The sequence below is a fragment of the Musca domestica genome, unplaced genomic scaffold (genome assembly GCF_030504385.1).
Source record: "Musca domestica strain aabys unplaced genomic scaffold, Musca_domestica.polishedcontigs.V.1.1 10, whole genome shotgun sequence".
NCBI lineage: Eukaryota > Metazoa > Arthropoda > Insecta > Diptera > Muscidae > Musca > Musca domestica.
Genome location: NW_026712115.1, coordinates 14,077,496 through 14,102,891, shown reverse-complemented (window position 1 = coordinate 14,102,891; position 25,396 = coordinate 14,077,496). Strand labels below are relative to the sequence as shown.

At 34.1% G+C, this 25,396-nt stretch overlaps 1 protein-coding gene and 1 long non-coding RNA gene across 3 annotated transcripts in view; both read left to right on the top strand.

Annotated features, from left to right (window-relative positions):
• The first annotated feature begins 8,027 nt into the window (after positions 1–8,027).
• On the top strand, positions 8,028–20,763 carry LOC131804304 (uncharacterized). 2 transcript variants are annotated; one of them, XR_009343070.1, is made up of 5 exons: positions 8,028–8,712; positions 8,776–9,475; positions 16,649–16,832; positions 18,559–18,909; positions 18,962–20,763. It is a non-coding gene; the product is annotated as an uncharacterized LOC131804304 (long non-coding RNA). The 2 variants fall into 2 exon arrangements; XR_009343071.1 differs by having other exon boundaries at positions 8,042–8,712; positions 8,776–8,911; positions 18,962–20,760.
• A 185-nt stretch (positions 20,764–20,948) lies between these two features.
• LOC101898043 (uncharacterized) overlaps positions 20,949–25,396 on the top strand; it is a 232,260-nt gene continuing 227,812 nt past the window's right edge. Inside the window, exon 1 of the mRNA XM_059126904.1 lies at positions 20,949–21,282. The gene's annotated coding sequence lies outside the window, so the exon portion shown is untranslated. The remainder of the gene's footprint in view (positions 21,283–25,396) is intronic.

Below are 25,396 nucleotides of genomic sequence, written 5' to 3'. Positions count from 1 at the left end.
CATTGAAAATCGTTTTGAAGCATTGAAAACTTGTAGTTTTTATATTTTATGTTCGTCATTCCGTTCACTGTCTATATAGGTCCACGATATCGTATATCCCCCATATAACAGTACCACCCGATATTCGGTATTTGGATGATTTTATCCACATTTTTCAAGGGAACTGTCTGTAAATCCACTCAAGGAGTTCCTTGAGTGCTTTATCCCCTTTAAGAGAATTATCTATATAGGTCCACGATATTGATTTCAGACCATTTTTTTAATGGAATTGTCTTAAAATCCACACAAGGGGTTCCTTCTGAATACTTTACCCATAGAAGAGAATTATCTAAATAGTTCCACGTTTCAGTATGGCGCCCATTACTTGTTTTTCCTTTTTTCCTGAAGTTTCAAATGTAACAATTTTGCCTGGAAATGTTGTGTTCCTGTAATGGACATAAAACAACGAGTTGGCTATTGGAGCCTCGTTGAATATATAACGGATTGATAATATAAGCAGGAATAGATTCAATCATGGTACAATGAAGAGAAGGTAGGTCAACTTTGAAAAAATTGCAAGTATAGAGGTCTACCTGTTTGGCGTGTAATGTCAGAATTAGTATCAAAACAATAAAAAATCAAACAACTTGTTGCATTTATTTTGAATAAATAATTGAAAACCGCGATAATTGAATGAAATGTCAACACTTCTTTTCAAAATCATGTACTATATATCTCTAAAGGATTATTTCGCTACAAAAACTCTAGATTTTGTCGATGCATACGTTGAAATAAACATTTTGAAAACACCCGAATTTGAATGTTTGCTGAACAGTTTTTTTGTTATTGAAAAGAAAACACATACATAAACAAATAAAGGTGACATATTAAGCCAAGAAAATAAAAAAAATTAAAATCATATGGTAGTTCTGCCCCACCTTGATATCATGACGAAAATAAAACAAGAGACCCATACACAGAAGATACAAATCAAAAATATCAGCAACAAACGGTGGATTTTTTTGAACGTACCCTGCCCTGTTTTTTTGCAGTCATCAGTCCCAATTTATGGATTTATACAAAATAGTGGAATTTAATAGATTTTTACTACATGTTCATTTCATAGAAGTGAAATCTAGACTGCTTTAAGATATGCGCTTCAATGCAGGAATTTTAAAAAATATTTCCGGTTCTCAAATCGTTGATATTTAAAGAATAATTCGAACGTCGATCGTGAATTTTTATCAGGGTATAGTCTTGGATTTCCTTTGATTTTTTAAGCTCAAAATTATATTTGAAGTGAGTACAAATTTTCATCTTAAAGTCAAAATATTTAAGAACCCCCACAACACACTCATGGTAATGTGGCGTTTCCACTGCATTGGATTCGCTCTCTATTCGTTGTTTGACCCTTAACTATGAAAAAACTACTTAATTCTTCACACAATATTTCCTAAGCGAACACTCATATTTGTACATTGTTCAAATCAAATCACTCTCAGAACAACGAAAAAATATGTCCCATCCGTAACAAATGAGAGCATTTATCGAAAAAATTAATTATGACATTTAAAAATTGAAAATAGAAAAATTTAATGAAATTTTGAAAAAATTTGGGAAGACTGAAATTTATGAATGAAAACTACAATGTAGAATAGCGTATGTACATTCAAACGAAAGTAAATTTTGTTTCCTCTCTTATCCGAGGTACGCATTTTGTCCACGAGTTGAAATTACCACAGAAAACAGGAAACAAAAGAGGGAATATTTTCAAAATGTTTGTATCGGCAGAAAAAATGTTTGACAAGTGTCTCTCCAGCAGAATTTAAAAATAAAAAAATACAAAAATATGTTCAAAATGTCAACATTTACACAAAAAGTTGGAGACGTGAATGAAAATTATAAAATTAATGTTATAATAAATCTTTGGGAGAAAAATAATAATTTCTTCTATTCATATTAGTGAGAATTTAATGTATTTTAGTATAAATTCCCATTAAAATCAAAAAACTAAATTTTGAAAAAAAGAATTATTTTACTATGAATTACGAATCGAGCCGTATGAACGGGTTAATTCGTGTAACTAATTCTGAGAGCGAACAACGTTGTTCGGTTTCCAACGGAAACATGCTATAAAATTAAGAAGTTATTTCTTATAAGCATATCCATCCCTGCATTTTCCGTAATTTACCTTGTTAAATTTTACTGCATAGATAACAGATTCCTATATCTGATTTGTGTATGTATAATGAACTTACAACAGGGTTTAAAATGCTAACCCCAAATTGGCAATAGCATCGGAAATATTCAGCCGTGCTGCTAAAAATTTTTCAAGGGTTGCCCCTCAATGAGCTACGCCTACAAATAGCCACACATTCCAAAAATATTAGCCGAGAGAGCTAATGCTACTTGAAATCGTCAGCTAAAACAAAATAGCAGTGAGCGGCTGAAGCTTAAATTAAATTCGCCCTTACATAAAAACAGCTCAACACCCAAAAAGCTGGACGGCTTCTACTACTTAGTTTCATTTTAGCCAAACAAAAACAAATATTCATTTTTTGAGTTCAGTGTTGCTTATAACAATTTCACATCGTATGAAATGCGATAAAAAAACGCGATTTTATAGATTTGATATATTCATATATAGACAATGCGTAAATATTGTTGAAGCCGTTCAGTTAATGCCTATTTTCAATGTATACGATATTATTTCAGATGAACATATTGACAAGTTAAATTTCAAAAATAAACTTCGATTAGCTGTTGAGTTCAAATAAATATGTACGTGTTACGTACGTTGACAACACACAACCATAGAAATATGTTTTCGGCTGAAACTAAAATAGCAGCACCCGAAATCAGAGCTATTGATTATTTTGTGTACTGAATTTTTTGTTTGTTAGGGCTAAACAAAAATAGGTGTGTCTGGTTACCCTAAAATTTGTAACAATCGTTGCAAATTGTTACTGAAAGTCGTCTGTTAACACAATATATCTCCAAATAGATCGATTTGAGAGAGCAATTTTGACAGTTCTTTCACTGAGAGTTTGCAAATTCTTGCTGGACAAATTTCTTCTTGCAACTCTTCTTCTGCTTCTATTTATTAATTTATTTTAAAAAACGCAAGCACTGTTGTTTTGTTTTTTTTTCGATTCCGTTTTAATTTCTGTGTTCTTAATTTCTTTTATTTGCAGACAAACTTTTTTGTTTTGAGAAATCTGCTGATTGTTTGCAAGTTTGCAGGGATTCCGTCTGTTTACTTTTCACACTCACCCTCTTAGAAAGAAATTGCTGGCTAGGGCTAATTTCATTAAGTGCTGGCTTTTAAACCCTGATTTACTATATACATTTTGACAATAAAATGTCAAATAAAACATTTTGAAAAACTTGTAAACATATGATTGCATGACTTTACCTACTTCATTGTACCATGAATACACTCGTTCTAAATTTAATTTATATTTTTTCAAAAAACACATGATATTTTTTGTTTCGCGAAGCTTTACCCATTACAGATGATCTATAATTATAGAGCCATATTCACGTCCTGACCACTAGTGGAATATCAGAAAATTGGAAAATTTGTTCTACAAAAAACTGACTTGGAGAACATTTTATATGCCAAAATACTCCTGAGGCCTCCCACTGTCATTTGGCAGTCACAGTTTTTTGGCCGTTTTTTTATGGAGGCTTCCTGAGCCAGATTCCCGTCCTGACCACCAATGGAATATCAGAATTTGAAAATGTTGTTGTTGTTATGTATGGAATTAATAACCGGTGTATGAGAATTCATTATCGAACAAAATTTGTTTATTTCATGGACTTTTTCATTCATAATTTTATAAATTAAATTTGTTTTCAAATCGGTTCCAGGTTTCTTCTCTTACGCACAGTTGAATAAAAGTATTAAATGTGAAATTTCGATGTTCTGGGTCACCCTGTAGTTTTGGTGAAATTCGATGTTATCGATAGTTAGCAACGTATGAATGAAAAAGTCCATGAAATAAACACATTTTGTTCCATAATGAATTCTCATACCCCAGTTATTAATTCCATACATAACATCGCAAATCAGTTTATGATACAACAACATTTTCAAATTCTGATATTTCACTGGTGGTCAGGACGGAAATCTGCCTCTGGAAGCCTCCATATAAAAACGTCCAAAAAACTGTGAATGCCAAATGAAAGAGGGAGCCCTTACGAGTATTTTTGCATATAAAATGTTTCCCAAGTCAGTTTTTGGTAGAACAAAATTTCCAATTTTCTCATATTCCACTGGTGGCCAGGACGGGAATCTGGCTCTGGAAGCCTCCATATAAAAACGTCCAAAAAACTGTGAATGCCACATGAAAGTGAGAGCCCTTACGAGTATTTTTGCATATAAAATGTTCTCTAAGTCAGTTTTTGGTAGAACAAAATTTCCAATTTTCTCATATTCCACTGGTGGCCAGGACGGGAATCTGGCTCTGGAAGCCTCCATATAAAAACGTCCAAAAAACTGTGAATGCCAAATGAAAGTGGGAGCCCTTACGAGAATTTTGGCATATAAAATGTTCTCCAAGTCAGTTTTTGGTAGAACAAAATTTCCAATTTTCTCATATTCCACTGGTGGTCAGGACGGGAATCTGGCTCTGGAAGCCTCCATATAAAAACGTCCAAAAAACTGTGAATGCCAAATGAAAGAGGGAGCCCTTACGAGTATTTTTGCATATAAAATGTTTCCCAAGTCAGTTTTTGGTAGAACAAAATTTCCAATTTTCTCATATTCCACTGGTGGTCAGGACGGGAATCTGGCTCTGGAAGCCTCCATATAAAAACGTCCAAAAAAATGTGAATGCCAAATTAAAGTGGGAGCCCTTACGAGTATTTTGGCATATAAAATGTTCTCCAAGTCAGTTTTTGGTAGAACAAATTTTCCAATTTTCTCATATTCCACTGGTGGTCAGGACGGGAATCTGGCTCTGGAAGCCTCCATATAAAAACGTCCAAAAAACTGTGAATGCCACATAAAAGTGAGAGCCTTTACGAGTATTTTGGCATATAAAATGTTCTCCAAGTCAGTTTTTGGTAGAACAAAATTTCCAATTTTCTCATATTCCACTGGAAGCCTCCATATAAAAACGTCCAAAAAACTGTGAATGCCACATGAAAGTGGGAACCCTTACGAGTATTTTGGCATATAAAATGTTCTCCAAGTCAGTTTTTTAATAGAACAATTTTTCCAATTTTCTCATATTCCATTGGTTTTTCCTCAACGTCTCACCCAGCGTATGTCTTTACGTTATACGACCGACTCTCTACTATGTCGTATGTTTAAATAAATTTTCTGCCTCTAACTCCCTACCCTAGTTTCTCTAACATACTAGCGCATACTCACATGCAATTGGCTAAGAATTTTTTTAGATTTTAATTTGTATATATTTCCGACATCTATTTCCCATTCGGCCCTATTACGGTTATCGTCGGCGTCGCAAAATTAAGTCAAGGCGACAATAATGATATTAGGGTTGTCGTTTTTTGTCGATAGCGACAAATGGTTGCCATTATCATTGTCGATACAACAGTCGACGTGAAGTCGATTTTTGAGAATATCTGTCGCCGTAAAAAATTGCGACGACATAAGGTGTGTCTGGTTACTTTTCCAGCAGGAATTGTTCAGCAACTTCTTTCTGAGAGATTAAGGTAGTTTTATTCTCTTTTGCAAGGAAAATTCGAAAAGTAAACAGACGGTATTCCTGCGGAAACTTGCAAATAATCAGCTGATTTGTCAAAACAAACCAATTTGTCCCCATTAAAAGAATTAAAAGAAAGGAAGCACCACCAATTTTACAAGTTTTATAAATAAAAAGGAAATTAGCAACAAATTTTTATGTTTTTCACATTTTGTAAAGTTATTCTCCAAAAACAATTAGTCTTGCTAATTCCCAAAACATTTTTTCAAATTGAAAGCATAAAATTAAATAAGCAAACAATAGAAAACATCTGATTGAATGTCGATGAATGAGAAGAAGAAGAGTTGCAAGAAGAAATTTGTCCAGCAAGAATTTGCAAACTCTCAATGAATGAACTGTCAAAATTTCTCTCTCCAACCGCTCTCTTTTGCAGAACTTTCGGGTTAACAGACGACTTCCAGTAACAATTTGTAACAATTGTTACAAATTTTAGGGTAACCAGACACACCTCTAGTGTTTTTTAGTCGACGTTGATATTGTATGCATTTTGTATTTGATATTTGGCCATGAAAATAACAACAGCAAAACAATTTGAAATTTTAGTTTCCTAATTGGAAAAAAATCCATGTTTGGCAACAGGGTTTACCAAAGGTCATGTTCCAGCTAATTTTAAATCTGATTGGGAATCTATTGCTACAAAATTAAATATAAACGGGCCTCCAATTAGAGACTCCGATGGCTGGCAAAAAGTATGTAAAAATTAAAATTATTTTTTATGTTTTTATTAGTTGGTTTTCTAAAATTCTTCCAGGTTTGGAAAAATTTAAAACTAAAAAGAAACTTGTGCACAACAAAGATGAAACCAGCAGCACTGGAGGTGGCATTTTTAAGCAAAAAAATTTTGTCGCCATTGGATGAGTCTGTCGCTAATATAATGCAGTTTCAAAAGTTACTGAATCCACCAGGTGCACTTGGAATAGAAAATAAGGAAAACATAAGGGTAATAACGTCTATTAGTTCATGAAAATGAGCAAGTGGACAATGCTAATGACGAGACTGATGTAACCTACTATTGAAGCTTCTCGATCGCCCGGAAAAAACAATGGTAAAAAGTCATCAAGGAAAGTAGAAACTATTGAACTCTTGAAAGAGCGGCATAAACTTTTGGAACAACACAATCAAGAGCCAGGCAATGCAAATATGTTTGTTGTTTGCCTTAACACTCACCGCTGCACTACTAAAGGTAAGGTCACATTGGGCAAATATTTGACGAAAAATGTCAAATATTTCTTTGTCACAATCTGACCAACAAATATTATTTGACGGCAAATACAAAAACAGCTGATTTTGGGAAAACAAAATTATTTGCCAGGAAACAAAAATTTGACCAGTGTGTCCATAATGTGAACACATATGATCAATTATTTTCCTCATTTTTCGTCAAACATTTATTTGACGTTGCAAATGTTTTGTAAGGTCAAACAAGGAAAAATATCGGTTTAAAACATTGTCTCACCATTTTTCTTTAAGAACAGAAGCATTTGTAACATGATGTTTAATGAATATAATGACAAACGAATGCAATAAGTAGTTTTGTTTGTTTGGTATTTTTGAATTAATTAACAAAGCCCACCAAAGTGAGTAGTAGGTCAAGATTTCTTTTCAAAATAATTTTCTATATCTATATATATTTATATATGGTTGTTCCAGAACTGCATGAATGTAAATGTTTTTACTACGACAACCGATTTTGCCTTTATGATATCGAAGAAAATTGCAAAACTAATCGATTCTTGCAGGTTCTGGAACAGCCCAAATAATTGAACACAACAGCATACTACTCTACTAAGAATTTTATGCACCATGATATACATATACATACCACATACATACGCGTGCATATAAACATACAAAAATTGCAAAAAAAAGTTGTTCTGGCAAGGCATTTATTTCACAACAGCCGGTCTTTTGTTTCCCTTCTCCAAAATAAATTACACCCGAAACTCTATTTTATTTATGTCTCTCTTTCACTCTCTCTGTCTATTTCTTTCGGCCAAATAAACTTATGTTTCCTCAGAGTTTGATCAAACAATTTCATGGGGAAAATATATTTTATGAATGTGAACATGTGTCAAACATGTTTTCCCATAGCACTATTTGACGCTGTTTGGTGACTGCTTGAACAAACAAAATCTGTCAAATATTTGACTGTAATGTGAACATCGAATCAACTCTGTATGAATTTCACATTTGTTCAGTCAAATAAATTTCGATCAAATATTTGCCCAGTGTGACCGTACCTTAATACATTCTTCTCTTCATCCTCACTTGAACTTAAGATATGTAACGCATTTATAATCTTCATTTTTTTCACCATATTTTTTATTTTTCCGAAAGAGTCAAAATACAAAACAAAATTATCTTTTTTTGTCAATAACAAGGGAGTGTTGCCAACGTTTTTTAAATTGTTGCCAACTTTTATTTTAAACTGTCGATGTCGCTTCTATGCATTACCATAATACCATTTTTGAATCGAAGCGACGGCGAGGGCGACTCGGACATAAAGTCGACGACGACTTTAGTAACGACAACCGTAATTGGGCCGATTACTAATATAATTTTCTTTTCTTTTGCAGGTTGATTACATATGGGTTTGGTTTTCAGCAATGAAAACCGTAAAATAACGACGCACTTCCAGCTTTAATATTCTTGGCAAAAATTTAGCGCTGGCGGCATCGCAACGAGGGATTGGGAAACTTGGGTGGGAGAAGATCTATCCCTCCACAACAATGCACCCAGGTTCCCCTATGGTTTATTTTGGAAATTGATATTTTTTAAGGTGGTTATTGTGGCATCCACGGTGGAAAAAAATGCCACACTAAGCGAAGCTCCACGCAAATTTTTTTTCGCAGCATGGCCGTATCGCGGGTTTGTGGCGCCCGCAACAAATTTGTGGTAGTATACACAAATATCATATCAGTCATTTGGTATTTGTGTTGTGGTAGCACTGCGTAAATCAGTCCCAAACATTTGGGTGGTTTGGCAACATCCCAAACAGGTAAATTTTAATTTGCAATCAATCTGCAATTAGTTAAGGGTAAAGTTTATTCTCTCTTTTCAGATAGCCGCTAAATTCAGGCAAATACCCCCGTCTGGAGGAACCTTTGCCGGGTTTAAATGTTCACATGACGATGATCAGACGTAAAACTTCACAAGTCCAGACGGAAGGGAGAGCGGGCACAATTCCAACATGAGTGGTAGTGTCAAAAATCCCTTAGTCCTATAATATTACTGAGGAGGTAGTATTCGAATTGGAACAACTCTAGTTTAGTAAAAACTCTTCGATTTTTTCGAAATTGTTCTCAGAGGTAGGTATTTTTAACCCGATTCTGGGAAACTTTTTTTTTCTTGGGGGACGGATCCGGGACCCCAGATTTTTGACCCGAAAATCCGCGTTCATTGGAAAGCTTATGAAAATACCTATCCAACAGCTGATCACATGATGTGGTAAATGGTAAGCCAACGATGTCTATATCGGCTAATTGGATCCGCGTCTAGTCGGGGTCTTGAACCCGGACTTTGGGGTCAAAAATCTGGGGTCCCGGGTCTCTTCCCCCATGAAAAAATAGTTTTCCAGAATCAGGGTAAAAATACCTACCTCTGAGAACAATTTCGAAAAAATTTAAGAGATTTTACTAAATTAGAGTTAAGCCTTCAAAATGTGTACTTATGTGCACGAAAAGTACTAAATGTTATTATATTTGGCAAAATTTCGATTTGGATGAACCGATAGAGTTGGACTGCTAAAATTTGGAAAAAAGGTAGCTATTGCACTGAGGTTTGTAGGCTGTTTTTGAAATTCATACTTATGTGTACTAAATTCGATGCAATTTAATATTTGACAAAACCAATAGAGTTGGAATCATGACCTGTTGTATTGCAGGATTGGAATATGTAGTAAATTTTGGAAATTCCTAGTTATGTGTACTGCAATGTACTAAATTTGTTGTAATTTGTATTTGAGTGAATCGATAGGGGTTGAATCCTGAAATTTTGAATTGGGATTACTGAGGGATTGCTGTATGTAAGAGGCTTTGGAGATTCGTACTTAAGTGTACTAAATAGTACTAAATTTGGTACAATTTGGGTTTTGGTAAACCGATAGAGCTGTGAGATATATATTGGATTAAGTGATACAGATTGTTACGGAAATGTGTACTAAATGGTACTAAACTGTGAACTCCTATGATCAATTATTTTCCTCTTTTTTGGTCAAACATTTATTTGACGGTGCAAATGTTTTGTAAGGTCAAACAAGGAAAAATATCAGTTTAAAACATTGGGCAGCATTTTGCTTTAAGAACAGGAGCATTTGTAACATGATGTTTAATGAATAGAAAAGCAAACGAATACAATAGTTGGTATTGTTTATTTGATATTTTTGAATTAACTGAATTTGAATGTTTAGTAAAAATTTAATATATGGTCTGTTCCAGAACTGCAAGATGTAAAAGTTTTTACTACGATTACCGATTTTCCCTTTATTATATCGAAGAAATTGACAAACTAGTAGATTATTGCAGGTTCAGGAATAGGATATAGGTGGATGCATCAACGCTTGAAACATTGATATGTCAAACATTTTGAAATGTTTTGACAAAAATAAGAAAATTTTTCTATGTTTTCTTTTACGCAATGATATGTATTTTTCAACAATTTTTACAAATATCAATAATATTTCATTCATTATTGTTTTGTCAGTTCATTGTCCCAGCAGCTATGTCGATGCGACAACCAGTATTCTTCTACCGTGATACAAACATACAAAAATGCAAAAAAATGTTCTGACAAGGAATTTATTCCACAACAGCTGGTCATTTGCTTCCCTTCTCCAAATAAATTATACCCGAAACTCCATTATCTTTATGTCTCTCTTTCACTCTCTCTGTCATTTCTCTCGGCCAAATAAATTTTTGTTTCCTCACAGTTTGATCAAACAATTTATTGGGAAAATATATTTTACGAATGTGAACATGTGTCAAACATGTTTCCCCATAGCACTATTTGACGTTATTTGGTGTCTGTTTGATCAAACAAAATCTGTCAAATATTTGACTGTAATGTGAACATCGAATCAACTCTGTATGAATTTCACATTTGTTCAGTCAAATATGGGAAAACAAATTTCGATCAAATATTTGCCCAGTGTGACCGTACCTTAAGTTTATTCATCCTTTAAAAATTCCTTAAAAATCGCTTATTAGCAGTCTGATTTCCTTTCAAAATTCTTCAAAAACTCCAAGTTTTTTGGTCGGCTTTAGTAATTTTATGTATTAAAAAGATCCAGATTTATAAGCAGGCAATTATCCTTTAAAAATACCACGTTGGTGAGTTCTATCCTTTAAAAAATATTAATAAAATCCAAATTTATTTGTAGGTTTCTGTAACATCCACATTTCTCCTCTTACAAACTTGCATCGCATTTTTTTCCATTTACAACTTTTTAATATCTCTCCACACTTCAACTTCGCGTTGCAAAAGTTACTGCCACAAAGTAGCCAAAGGACGTTGTAACTTCGTTGTCTTCATTATTGTCTGAAACATTGGTCCTTGTCTCCTGGAAACTTTAATAACAGCAGCAGCCGATGTCATCCGTTCATTATAAGGCACTTTTTGAGTCTTTTTTTCGTAAAAAATTATTTGATATGACACTTAATGGTCAAAGAATTCAATGAGGTAAAAACAACAACAATGTATGGAAAATCAAAAAGTCAATGAGAAAATATTTTTACAAAATTCACGTTAATGGGCCATCCTTGAGAAAATATTTTTGCAAAAAGAACTTTTATTGGAAATTGTTGAAAAAAAAAAAAATTAAAAAACTACCTTAATAGAAACCCTGGGAGAATACTAAAAAATACTTTTATTGTTAGCCCTTTGGAAAATAATTTAAAACGGTATTGAGGAGATTTTCTGGGGCTTTGAAAACAGAATATTTTCAAAATCAATGTTTGGAAGACGTGTACATTGCGAGACGCACATTAAAGCTATTCGCCAGTTTTGCCATGAACTTTTAAAGAAAATGCAACCATTCAATTCATTTTCCCGCTGTTTTAGTGATTTAAAAATGAAGAAAATTTTTGAATAAGTGAAAACAACTTGTTGCATGGAAATTTGACAGGAAGTGGACATAGCCTCAAGGATGTACTTCTATAGCTTTAAGAAGCTGTTCTTCCTCCTTATTGTACCATGATTTATACATTTATATTGACTTGCAAATTCTACATATAAAAACAACAAATAAATAGGAACAGTATTTTTATTATTTTATTTTTAAAGCAGTTTCATATAAATATGTTTTTATAAATAATTTAAACTAATAAAAAGGATTCTATGCCTTTTAGATTTTTAATCCAACAAAAAGGTAGTATAAGTTGTTTGAATTTCTAATCCATATTTTGATCATAACAATTTTTATCACATACTTGCTCTTCGATTCAGTAATACTATAAAAATATTTAGCTATTTCGGATTTCCATTTTAAAATAAGTTGGCTTTTTTTTCTTAACAAGTTGTACTTGTTTCTTAAATATAAATAGCTTAAATCTGTATATAATGACTTTATGTCTGTTAGGTAATTTTTCAAAAAAGTTTAACATAATTCCAATTAAATTATACAAAGGGCATGTTGTAAAATACTCCGGCATTTCAAAAATGTAATCCTTAAAAATATCAAAAATTATCAATTTCCGCATAAATATTTGGCAGTTAAGTAGAATATTAAATCCGTAGATGCCTGAGAACGTTATTCCTTTTTTAGCGGTACATAACTTGCAAAGAAAACTAATATATATTTTATTCGAATAAATACTCTTCATACAATTTCCGCAATTTTTTTTTAAACATTGAAGACATTGCTCGTCTGAATTTCTTGTTGAAGTACAATGAAGGCATATATCTGTCGTTGCGTATCTCAAGATTTTGATTTGAAGTTCTTTTCTATATAAGTTTTTTCTTCTAAATTCTTCATGGGCTGATTTTTTATGTATTTTTCGGCATATTGCAGTACAAATATACCACATTCATAAGAATCATATTGTTTGTCGCACGAAAAATTTTTAATAGACCATGTTTCCTGCTTGATTAAGAAAATCTCTTGCAAATAATATTCAATCAGGCTTGGTGACATGCCGTGTTTAGCTTGTCTAGGATCCAAACAAGATGGCTAGGTTAGGTTAAAGGATGTGTGGTTGTGTAAAAACAACCACTCCACTCGGAGACCTATTGGCCCATTGTGATCATCCTAATTTAGAAGAAATGAATGTGAAAAAAAAGTTAGGAGGTTAGAGTAGAATAGATAGGAAATAAAAGAGTTAGTGGGTTTGCATCCACGGTGTAGTCAGCGTGTCGTCCTTAGCCATTTTAGTCTTCTGGCTAACTGAAGAATAACTACCGGCTCGGTTTCGGAGAGGCATGACAAATCGGGCAGAATTTGCTTACGTAGAAGCCTATGTCTTACTCCGATCAGGGTAGGACAGTGACAGAGTAAGTGTTCCACCGTTTCTGTTTCTTCCTCATCTTGGCAAAGCCTGCAGTATTCAGTGTCGTCACCCCCCCATTTTGAAGTCATGGCCTTTATGTTGCAATGACCAGTAATTAGACCCACCACAAGCTTCAGGTCCAACTTCGTCATGGATGTGAGTGACCGTGATCTCTTTTCTGAGTTCACTGCCCAAATCTTTTTGGAGATGTTACATCCCCTTCCAGATAGCCAGTTTTGTTGAAATCTCCCAAGATAGTGATTATGAAGTACTTGAAAGAAGTGGCATAAAGGTGGCTTCACTGAGGTCTTAATCTCTAGATCTACTGACTCAGATCCGCGTCTGGCCAATTCGTCGGCAGATTCATTGCCAGAAATGTTGCAGTGTCCAGGAATCCAACAGAGCTTGACAAACGACTTTACTTTTTCCAGCGCAATCTTGCACTCCAGAACAACCATAGATTTGATTATAAAAGAATTTAGAGCTTTTAGGGCCGCTTGACTATAGACATATATAGTCACCGGTCCGTCCCGTTCATTGATTCTGTTTTCCAACAGCTCTATGGCCATTCTGACAGCAAAAATCTCTGCCTGAAAAACACTACAATCGCTGTTTAGTCTGAAAGGTCGTTGGATACTTAAGCTTTCACAGTAGACTCCAGCCCCCGTTCCACTTTCCATCTTTGAACCATCAGTATAGACAGCTATACCGTTAAAAGGTGGAGTGCCATGGGACCAGATATGCCTGTTTGGTATGCGGATGTCGAGTAATTCAAAGCTGTGCCTAGGGAGTATATAGTCACTAGCTTTAGCCTGATTACTTACGTTCTCCACATACTTAAGAATGACATAGTTTCCGATGGATTGACTCCGCCATTGTCCCAGTTCATTGAGTCGCAGGGCACACGTAGCAGCTAGTTCCTCTACAAATAAGCCTAGCGGCTTTAAATTAAGTAGGGTATCTAGAGCGGATTGTGGCGTGCTCCTGACCGCACCTGTAATTAGTAGCGATGCAACTCTTTGAACTTTACCAATATTCTTGCAGAGGGTGGTTTTCCTTAAGGAATGCCACCAAAACAAGATAGTTCCCTGGATTTAACAAGATATTTCCCTGGATTTAATATTTAATATTATAAGATAATAGTGATTATCTATAATGTGTGGTATGAGTATGGAGGTTGAAGAATGGGAGAAAGCTTCGACTAATTTTTGGTGGTTTTGGAAACCATAAAAATCAATTTGTACGGGGAGTGCTTTGTAGGTACATTTGTTTTCATCTAAAAGAATGACAATTCCGGCATTTACAATATTATTGCGTATCCACTGTTTTGGTCTAAGTGTTTCCAAATCAAAAAGAGAAATAATATTGTCGCCAAAAGGTCTACCTACGAAATATTTATCATATAGTGTTTTCAAATTACATACAAATATTCTGTCCAAATCAAATTGTTTTAGTGTATTTTCTGAATACAATTTGTACGGATTGTATGTATTTTTTTGGGTATAGACTCCATGATCGTGGTCAATAAATTCACGACTACACTTTAAGGTTTCAACTGTCGTAGCAAGTTTCTGCAATCCTGAAAATTCCTGCGAAAACATAGGCTGTGATAGGCGGGATTTGCGTTTTTTTTTATTCCAGCTTTCTGTAACCATTTTCAGGTCTTTATTATGTTCTCTTCCAAAAACGTTTGACTTGCTGGGTTTTTTATTCTTTTTAGAAGCATTGACCTTTGTTCCAACTGCTACGGATTCATACAACTTATCGTATAGGAATGTTATATCAATATCAGTGGCTAGTGAAAGGTAATATTTATCGAATTGCCTCACGAAGCGCCCGAGTTTGTTCTTTTGATCCTCCAAAACCAAATTTTTCAAATTTTTGTAATGAGCTTCTATTGGCCCATTACTAACACGATTGGGTTTTTTTAGATATAAAACATCCCATAATATTTGTCCAACATGGTAGGAATGCGATATACTTTTTTAGTATGAAATTGAGAATTTTGGGATGGTAATATGGATTTGGTTGTCCATCTTCATCATATATTTCCAAGGATTGTACCCTTGTTAATATATCCTGAAACTCTTTTGTGAAAGGACTTGCACTTGAAATTTCTTGTAGTGTATTCTCTACAATTTCTTCTAAATATTTCTTTCCAATATTTTCATCAAAAATATATTCTTCAATAGGCGTCTTTACAAAGCGTATAAATTCCTCTACAGCTTTTCCAACATTCTCATTGAAAAATCTACCACTTAATATTGTGGACAACATTTCGAACCATTGTTTGCATTCATTCAACGAAGTAAAGTTAAATGCTAACCCCATTGCTTCTCGCAGAAATTCTCTTAATTTTACATTATTTAGAGAAACTTGTTCATCAATGTCTTTACATATAATTTTAGTGTAGTGGTTAGTGCAAAATTGTATTGTCACGAAATCTATCTGCTGCGCAGCATTACCATTCAAAACTTGTTTACATTTTATTAAGTATTGATAAATGTTTCCCATTCCATTAAATTCGGCTAGAATAGCATTAATAATCGCATAGCTGCAATCCGTTACTACTCTTTTGCATAATGGCCATCTCAATTTATGGGCTTGGCATTTATCTTTTAAAAAATGTAAAAAAGAGGCAATTTCAAAACTTGTGTGATTGCACAAAATAGCATCAGCAATTGGCAGTATCTTTTTACATTCTGTTATATGTGCAATAATTGAATATAGAAAGATTCGTTTATTTGGGCATTTTAAGGGTTCCACAACGCTGCCTGTGGCGTCAATCCGAAGAGTATAATTTGCTTTTTCTAGCAACAAGGCCTCAAATTTGAATAACATTTCCATTCTCTCTAAATTAAATAAAAAAACTTTTAGTGGAGTAGCTAAATACTGTATAAAATATCTATAATTTGTTTCACTCATAATGAATGTGCTTATAAATGGATGCACATCATAATCAAAGTGGGCCTTGGCTTCAGATCGAATTTGTAGATAGAGACCTTAAATTTTGCTGTTTTCCAACGAAACGTAAAAATTTTGACTGCTGATTGATTACCTTTTTCTTATACAATATTGCCTTTTTATTAAATAGTTCTGTTTTAATCAGTTGTCGTTTCGGACCCCTAACTTGACAATATTTGTGCAAGCCAATTTGGTGTTGAAGTTCTTTTTTGGACCGAAACACTTTGCAAGTCTCATTTTCCAGGAATAATTTCAGTACGAACGTACAACAAGCTTCATCGTTACAATAAGCATATGCTACGAATATGTTGCCATCACTGTTAAACCTACTAGATCGTATATTAATGTCACACACGTTATTGGATGCCTCGTATGTTACTCGAAGGAAATCTTGCAAAAGTTTCTTTTGACTAAAAGTATCATTCGAAAATTCGCAATCGAAAAACTTACAATCTTTGAATGTAATTTTTCTTCTCTCTTTATCCGCAGATAAACGTTTTACCAAACGTACACTCCTGTTGGGTTTTTTATTAGGACTTGCGGACTTTCGGTACTTCTTTAACAAATCCACACGGAAATCTTCCTCGGGTGTACCGTTTAGCTCGTCACTGCTAAGAATATAACTCTGAAAAACGAATGCATCGTTATAAATATTTTGGACATTTCTAGAAAAGTAAGTATTTGAAATTGTGATGTCATCAGAATATAATTTTTTTCTTTTAGATCTGAAACACATTTAAAAATAGTAATTACTAAATTGTATTCCTGTTTTAATACAATGGATACTTACTATGTTAATAGTAAAATCATTTTTGCTTTCTGGAAATTCCGATTCATTTTCTTTATCAATCGTATTTTGGCTGTCTTCCACTATCAACATAGTTTCTAATTGAACTTCCGACACCTCGATGACTTCAATCGATTTAATGGGATATTCAAATATGCTTTGGTTGTCACTGAAAGAGTTATCTTCCATTTTTGTGCTCCTCCATAATTGTGCTCCTCCATAATGTGGCACATTTTATTACCAGGATGAACGTCAGATTTCAGCTCCAAGGTATTATCTTCCATAAGAGGCCATTCTTGCACAGAATCGACTGATGTCTCTAGGACTTCTCTGGTATCTGAACCATCTGAACTGAGGCATTATTCAATAGCCGTACTTTCTGCCATTGGTAATACGTTTGGCGACACAATTTTTTCACGGCACATTTCATCACCAGGATGAATTTCAGATTAGCGCTCTAAAGCAATGCCTTCCATAGGAGAACATTCTTTCACAGAATCAACTGGTGTCTGTAGGGCTTCTCTGGTATCTGCATCATCTACCACTGGTAATATGTTGAGCGACATTTTTCTTACCCAATGAATCTTTTTGTTTGCCTTTTTCAAGTAATTGATTCGCCTAGTATGCGATTCTTTGGCGATTTCTTTTGTTATTTTTAAGTCGCCGGTATTTTGCAACATTAGTAACTTCATTTACTTTGTCAATTATATTTTGAAAATGACCACGTTCATCGCTATAAAAATATGTTAGTTGGTCTAAGAATTTATAACTTTTTAACAATTCTTTTAAAGAAATAATGAAGCACTTCAACATTTTAGATTTTTATTTTTTGCATAACTTGGGAAAAACATGCGTTGTTTATCAAAACTCAAATACAAGTGGAATTTTTTCATATTCAAAAATTCGCTTCGTTTCATATTTACCAAACGAAATCGTCGTAGATCATGTGGTCCATTCCTTTCCATCCCGTTTTCCCTTTCCAGTACAGTTTGCAACGTTTTGCACAGTATTGCATTGAAGTTTGTTAAATTATATACAAATAAATAATTACAAACGAATATCAAGTTTAAGAATAGTTAATTTTATAGCGTGTATTTAACGATATTAAAATGTATAACATTTGTATTTGAAATCATATTGGAATATCTATGCAATGCCATTTATTAAATTTGGCATCACTTTTCTTATTGAAAAAAGACGCACTACAATGTTTCAGAAATTTTTTCGTTTCATTTTTCCGCATCGTCTCATGTTTCCAATATTGTTTTCATGGTAGAAGAATACAGGTCGATGCATCAACATTTGTGAACATTGATATGTCCAAAATATTTAAATATTTCAGAGGTTCTTTGAGTAATTTTTCATTCAATATTTTTAATTTCAAAAAACATTGGCAGTTAATTGCCGTGTGTCGATGCGGCTACCTGTATCATTTTATGATGATTGGATTGTAGCATGCTACAATGAAGATTAGCAATTAAAGATGCCTACCTGTATGGATTGTAATGTCATAATTTCTGTCAAAACAAATGTAACAAGTTGTTTATTATCAAATAAAAAACAAAACATGTTCTATTTTTCTCTAAAGATTTTTTTAAATTATTTTGTTAAGGACTCAACTGGATGGACTCAAAGGAATCTGATTAGCGGCCCCAAAATGACAAACGTTTACAACTATGTCAAAATGATGCCTTCGAGGAGAGTCCACTATAGTTAAAACAGGCTGACATGATGACCAGTAATCTGAATGAGCATGGCAATCAATTTGGGTTTTAAAACTGTGCCTAAATAACTGGCAGTTCTCTAGAATATGATGCAATAGTTATCCATGAGAACTGCGTAAACCTATGGTAAATGGTAGTTACCGATGAGGATATTCATTAAAGTCCTTCCAAACTGCACCAAAAGAGAAGTTACTTTCAATCTTGCTAGTTTAAATTAACTATTATGATTGAAACTAAATGTAAGATTATTTGATACTTTTTAATACATTTTTTAATATATATTTTTTTCAGGTCATACTCACATACCTCGTAGAATATACCTTGCAATTTTCAGAAGTTTGTTATTTAAATGCATTTAAGTTGTTACCTAAAGCCCGATTAATGACCGATTTAAATTCCCTGGCCAATTATCCGTTGTTTTGAGAGCAAACTCATTAACCGGTGTCATGTTCTAAGCAAGAATTTCGATGAAACCTCTAAAGGTTCAATTAGGTGTGCCGTAGCAATCAACATACCAATAGCTTTAATCACATCTAATGTTATCGATTAGCGGCCAAAGCCATACACAATTGTTATATATAATTTCTGCAACAATTTTCAAATATGGAAATGTATAAATCAAATGTAACAAGTTCAAAAGTATCAGTCGTATTTTGACAGCTGTTATGATTATGCAAACTCTTACCCCTCTATGGAGTGGGTTGTCCATTTCATACCAGACCTAAATAAATACGGTATAAATGTTGCGGCGTGACGGGTTCTGTCTATATTGGTAACTTCATCATAAAATCCATATTCAACGCAAGTTTCTGATTGAGAGAAATATTCGGACATAGCCAATTGTAAAGAATCGCTGACTTGTTTCTTAAGTTATGACAGAAAAAGTATTGAAAATTGTGACCCTTTTTGGGTGAGGTACCAGAGGGGGCTCTTCACAACAGATCTTGTGTATAGTGGGCATGTAGATTTTTTTGTTTGGATTGATTCTATTATTATTTCATTTGGCACCTCGAGAAAGTAAGGTTTGACAACCCAGATTACACGTGGATCTGTTCCACTGTCAAATAATTACATTCCACTATATTGTATTCCACAGCAATGGATGTTGTTCTATTTTTAGAATTCTGTAATTGTTCGACTCTTCATTTTTCTTCTTTTACCGTAAGGAATACGTGTAACATAGTTACATGGCTCATACAGTACTATAAGCGTTGAATCGCTAGATACTTCAGGATCACAGTAGCCCAGTGGTGATCATTGTAGACTCGTGGACAGGACACCCAGGTTCAATCCCTAGTTCGGTTGAGTTTTTTTTTTATTGGGAAATATTTTTTTTATTAACTCTTATTGTTTTGGTGAAATATAAACCTGAAATTACAACGATTTTTAACAACACTTATTTCGGGTAGGGAGAAATATGTCCGGCGAATTTAGTGTCGGAGGTGTTTCACCATATCTTCCCCTTTGCAAATGTGGTGAAAACTTATATTCTCTTTTAACGTAGTTTTTATTCGTTAAGTAAATACATGCACAAAAGACAAAATCATTGAATATGGCAGTAAAATTTGCTGGAGCCATTTTTAATTCTGGGAGTTTTTTTGTGGTATAAGTGATTCAGCTATTTACCTAATTGAATTAGCCGAGGTTAGAAAAGCCAGTGACAAGGCAGACATCTTGATCAGTCACTTCTGCCTTTTCAATTGTGAGCACCCAGAAATTATACCCGCTCATCAAAGGTATTGCGTAAAGGATTTTGTCTGTAACAAGGATCAAACTGTTGGTGTCCTTTGAAAATTTTGCTTGAAGTGGAAGCTCAATTCAAAATTTTGGCTTGGATTTTCTGTGGTAAGAGCTACTCAAACCTAGACATTTGCCAGCGATCATATTGGTTGGGTTGCTCCTTTTGATTTTCGGAGCTAATTTTTTTCCGTCAATTTGTTCTGATTTTTCGACAAGAATAAAATATTCTCTTGGATTTCCTTTGATTCGATTTACTAACCCCTACAAACCAAAAGGTGGTTATTACAAGAGCAACATATGCAAGACCTATCCCAAACAGTTGCTTGTATTCCATCGGGTGATAAACTAGACTCAGTTGACGGCGATTCTTGTGATTTTCGGAGCTGTTCGCGATGATAATCGCAAGTGTTTAAAAATATCATTAAAATTGCGTAAAAGTTTCCTATAAATTATCTTTTTTAAAACGAGCACAAAAATCCACCTCAAGTTGTGTTAATTTTCATAAAAAATATTAAGAATCTTTTTGTTAAATGTAATTATCAATTTCATTGCATTTGCCTAAATGTGTTTGTACGTGGTAATTACTGGAAACAGTTGGAAGTGAAACAGATAAAAGAACGTAAGACTATTGTTGTTGTGTAAGACTTTGTGGTCAACTCTTGCAAATTAAAATTTTGATAAAACCTTAAATTTAAATCTAAAAAAAAACTCATGCCAAGTGAACTAAAACAGTGTTAAGTCCATCAGCATTATCCAGCAGCCATCGTATATTACCCTAAAACACGCATATTCGTTGGAGTTGGGGATTAAATCTTATCAACCTCACCCCCCTGAAAGGCCTTTCATCGTGGGAGCTCCAGCAAACCAAAAAAGTAAGTGATAACATTGCATACAGGTAGACATGCATAGAGCAAATACAAATAGGTTCCACATTTGAGTTGACCGTTAGTTCTCTCTCATATAAACCGAAGTGGCAAATTCTTTTCCAACTTTATTAATTGTGAAAATATTAAAAAAAAAAATCCTGGTTTTTGGGAAGAGATTTACAAGTATTTTCTGGTTTGTATTTGCTCATATTCATGTCCGGCGATCATATACAGTGCTGTACTAGCTGGATGGATGTGTAATTGTGTGAGCTAGTTTAACAGACAGATCTATGTTAAATCCAGTATCCTCTGTTAAATCGCTCACTGAGAAAATACAGTTTGAAAAGCTCTGCTTTCTTGTATGGGTGAATTGCAGACCATTGTGGTTATTAATTTTTTCGAAGATTTTAATTACTTTAGCCACACATCCATCCTGCTATCAGTTTAATACATTGTTTTATTATTTGGTATGTGCATTTTATAAAATTTTATCGACCAAATCGATCAAACACTGCACCAAAAATTTTAATGTAAAATTCTTGATGAACAAAGCCTTTGAGTGTGTTAGTGAACAATTGAAAAAGAGGTCAATGTACGAAACAGCTGAACGTTTTTTTTTTTTTGTAACAATGCAATATACTGAAATAATGAACGTACCTACTATTTACATGCAAGTTGATATACATAACCATATTTAAATTTTTTTAAGCAACTGTTTCACAACCAACATTTCTATATTTTTACCATTAATAATAATTGAATATTATTTAAATTTATAAAATATTCTTCTCAGAAAACTATATTTATCTCAATTTTATTTTTAAATTACCATTGAATCACTTAATTAAAAAAAAAAAATAGGTGTTAGTTTTTGAGAAAATTGGCATAGATAGTTTTCGATTTTCCTTAGTTAATACATAAATGATGTTCCTTTATAATTAATTTGGTCATTTTTAATTTTTCCTGAGGTATTAGTCCAACATTTTATATAGTTTTTGTAAGATGCTTTGAAATTTGTAAATTTTTAATTTTGCTAGGGTAATATGAAATTGTATTCAATAAATCTGATATTTGTTATAAACATGTTTTGAATTGAGTTAAAAAGGTTTGATTTAAAGGGTTCAGAAAAGTAAAGTAGGGGTATGAATATGGGTTTATCAAACAAAGATTTTTATTTGGAATACGGAATTTATACGGTAAACAGGAAGGGTGGGCTCACTATGCTGACAGCATCTTAGCATAGTCCAATCGTCATAGATGAAACGGATTTTCTGTCTATTTTTCTAGGAGTTATGGGTTATCGGTGCTATTTCTAATCGTTCCGAAAGTTTCTCATTTCTTCTCGTCTTTTCTATAATTTTCCTGAATTGTGCACGCAAAAAAAAAATAACTGGTAGTTGGTATTCACATTGATGGACTATGGAAAGATCCCCCCCCATTCGACGAGCAATAAGGCTGGTGATATTTGCGTGCCAGACCAAGATGTTCATCATAAAAACATTTGAAGCCTATTTTTAATAAATTACACCGATGCATACTACAGTTATTGGCGCCCAACGTGGGGCCCGAGTGAATTTTATAAACAGTTATAATTTCTTCAAATCATCTTGGTATTTTGAATATCGTAGAATTATTCACTTGGGTTCTTTTTTCTTTTTAATTTAACTTCATCTGATCTCTTATGTTCTATTACTTTTCTCTTTTTGTTATTAATCTTCTAAGTCAGGATAATGAAGTTTCTTTGGAATTTTTATGATTTGAAAGCAGTAGTGCTAAATCATAACACCAGGAAATTTGTTATTCTGTTATTCACTCTCCTGTAGGAATTTCCCTCTAGCTTTGGGATTGATTGAATTCAGATTTTGGGTAAATCCTAATTCTGACATCGATTTTTGGCTTGAGTGAGATTTTTGCCTTTCTCTCCACCTTACTGTATGGAATTAAAAAAATATTATCGATTATGTTTTTTACCACAGTATTCGTCTGTCATTATAAATTTTCTCTCTAGTCCGTTTTCATTTGTTGACTGATTTTATATTCTACTATTATACCCTACATTACTATTTCCGAATACCTGATGAATAAAACGCAGTTACTGAAAATTTATTTTTTTCCTACCTCCGATTATATTTTTTTTTTGTCGAACGAGTAGTTCGAATGTTATTTTTTGATTAATTAAAATCTTCTGATATTGGCCTGATTTGAGATACTGTTTGCGTTAGCGATGCCCCTTGATAGAAGTACAGGTGATACACAGCCAGCTGGTCCTGGTATAGTTGCTAACTCTCCGTTTTGCACCATTTGTAATTCGGCGATTCAGACTCCTTCGGTGTTGTCAGAAACGGTGTGCAGACATTCTTTTCACAAGATTTGCATAAACAACTATATCAAGAACCATTCAGATTGTCCAGTATGTAAATTCAGAATCATAAAAGATGTAAAACAAACTAACTCTTCGGTTACCCAGAAACCTGCCTCGTCGGTGACTACAAGATCCTCTTCGAAAGCCAAAAATTTCGATGCCAATAGAACCGAAGAGTCACTTGGTCAGGAAACAGCTTCAAATTCGCTTGTTACTTCAAATGCTCAGACAAATTTAACTATTGACAGTATCAAGGAAGTGGTGGCCTCGCTAGTTAGTAGCCAACAAGCCCAAATTGTCCAATCCCTTTCTACTCAGATTGCTTCCTTGGTGGAAAAAAGTGTTGAAGCTAGTCTATCACGATTGAATATTAATCAGGTCCCGCAAACTGTTAGCGCCTCATCCCCAGTTGCAAATAATAACCCTACAATGCCAAATGTGTCCGATGTAGAGCAACGAACCTTGGAGCAGTTGCTAGGTTTGCCTTCAACTAGTAATGAACGAGCGAATAATGGCTATGGTGCACTTAACATCGATGGTAACTCTTTAAATAGGTCACGATTTAGCAATCCTGTATCTTTTACGGATTTGGCTTCTCGACCAGATAAGGTTGGCCAAATCATATCCAACTGGAAGATAAAGTTTAACGGAAGTTCCAGCAGTTTACCCGTGGATAATTTTATATACCGGGTGGAGGCTCTCACAAAGCAAACCCTAAATGGCGATTTTGAAACGCTGTGCCGGAGTGCTAGTGCACTTTTCGATGGTAAGGCAAGTGATTGGTTTTGGAGGTTCCATCGTACTGTTTGCGTTGTGCATTGGGCTGATCTCTGTAAGGCCTTGCGTCAACAGTATAGGGATTCAAGGACCGATATAGATTTCAGGGAACTTATTCGAGATAGAAAACAGAAACCCAACGAGCCATTTGATGCTTTTTATGAGGCAATTATAGATCTTGTAGATCGACTAGATAAGCCGTTAGAGGACAAGACATTGGTTGAAATTTTACGCCGTAATTTATTGCCGGACATACAACATGAAATTTTGAACATGTCTATATCTTCCGTGGGTCAGTTGCGAGAGATTTGTCGGCGTAGAGAATTTTTTTTGCAAGACTTAAATCGAAGACATGCTTTTTCTAATGCTAGACCTAATAATATTTCCAGAAGAGTTGCTGAAGTTGAATTTTCTATCCCCAATGAGCCAGAGTTACTGGAGTATGAAGAAGTTTCTGAAGTCTCAACGATTTGTTGGAATTGCAGAAAATCGGGGCATAGATACCAGGAGTGCATGGCGGACCGCTCTGTATTCTGTTATGGGTGCGGTACCCCTCAGGTGTACAAACCAAATTGCACCAAATGTAACAATGTTTCAAAAAACTTCCAGAGCTCTGCACCGAAGAGTGCACTCAGACCCAAAACTTGCCAGCAGTCCTCCCAAACAATTTAAGAATTAAAAGTCGTCCTGCTTTCTCTTTAAATGATAATTGTAATGAAAATAATGAATTTAATCTGGAATGTTATAATAATGAGTTACGAGATTTGAATGGAAATGTTGAAAACTATGCCAGCGTAGGTGAAATGGCTCCTCGAGTACATGCGGGACCTCGTCCAATAATACCTTTCCATGTGCGTTTAGAAAACTACCTGAAGCTTAGGGAAAGGATCTTCAGTGAGGAACCTAAAATATCTCGATCTTCCAAGAGAATGAAACAATTTTGGAAAGAGGTGAAGGAACTGAAAAGGAATTTTACGGTTT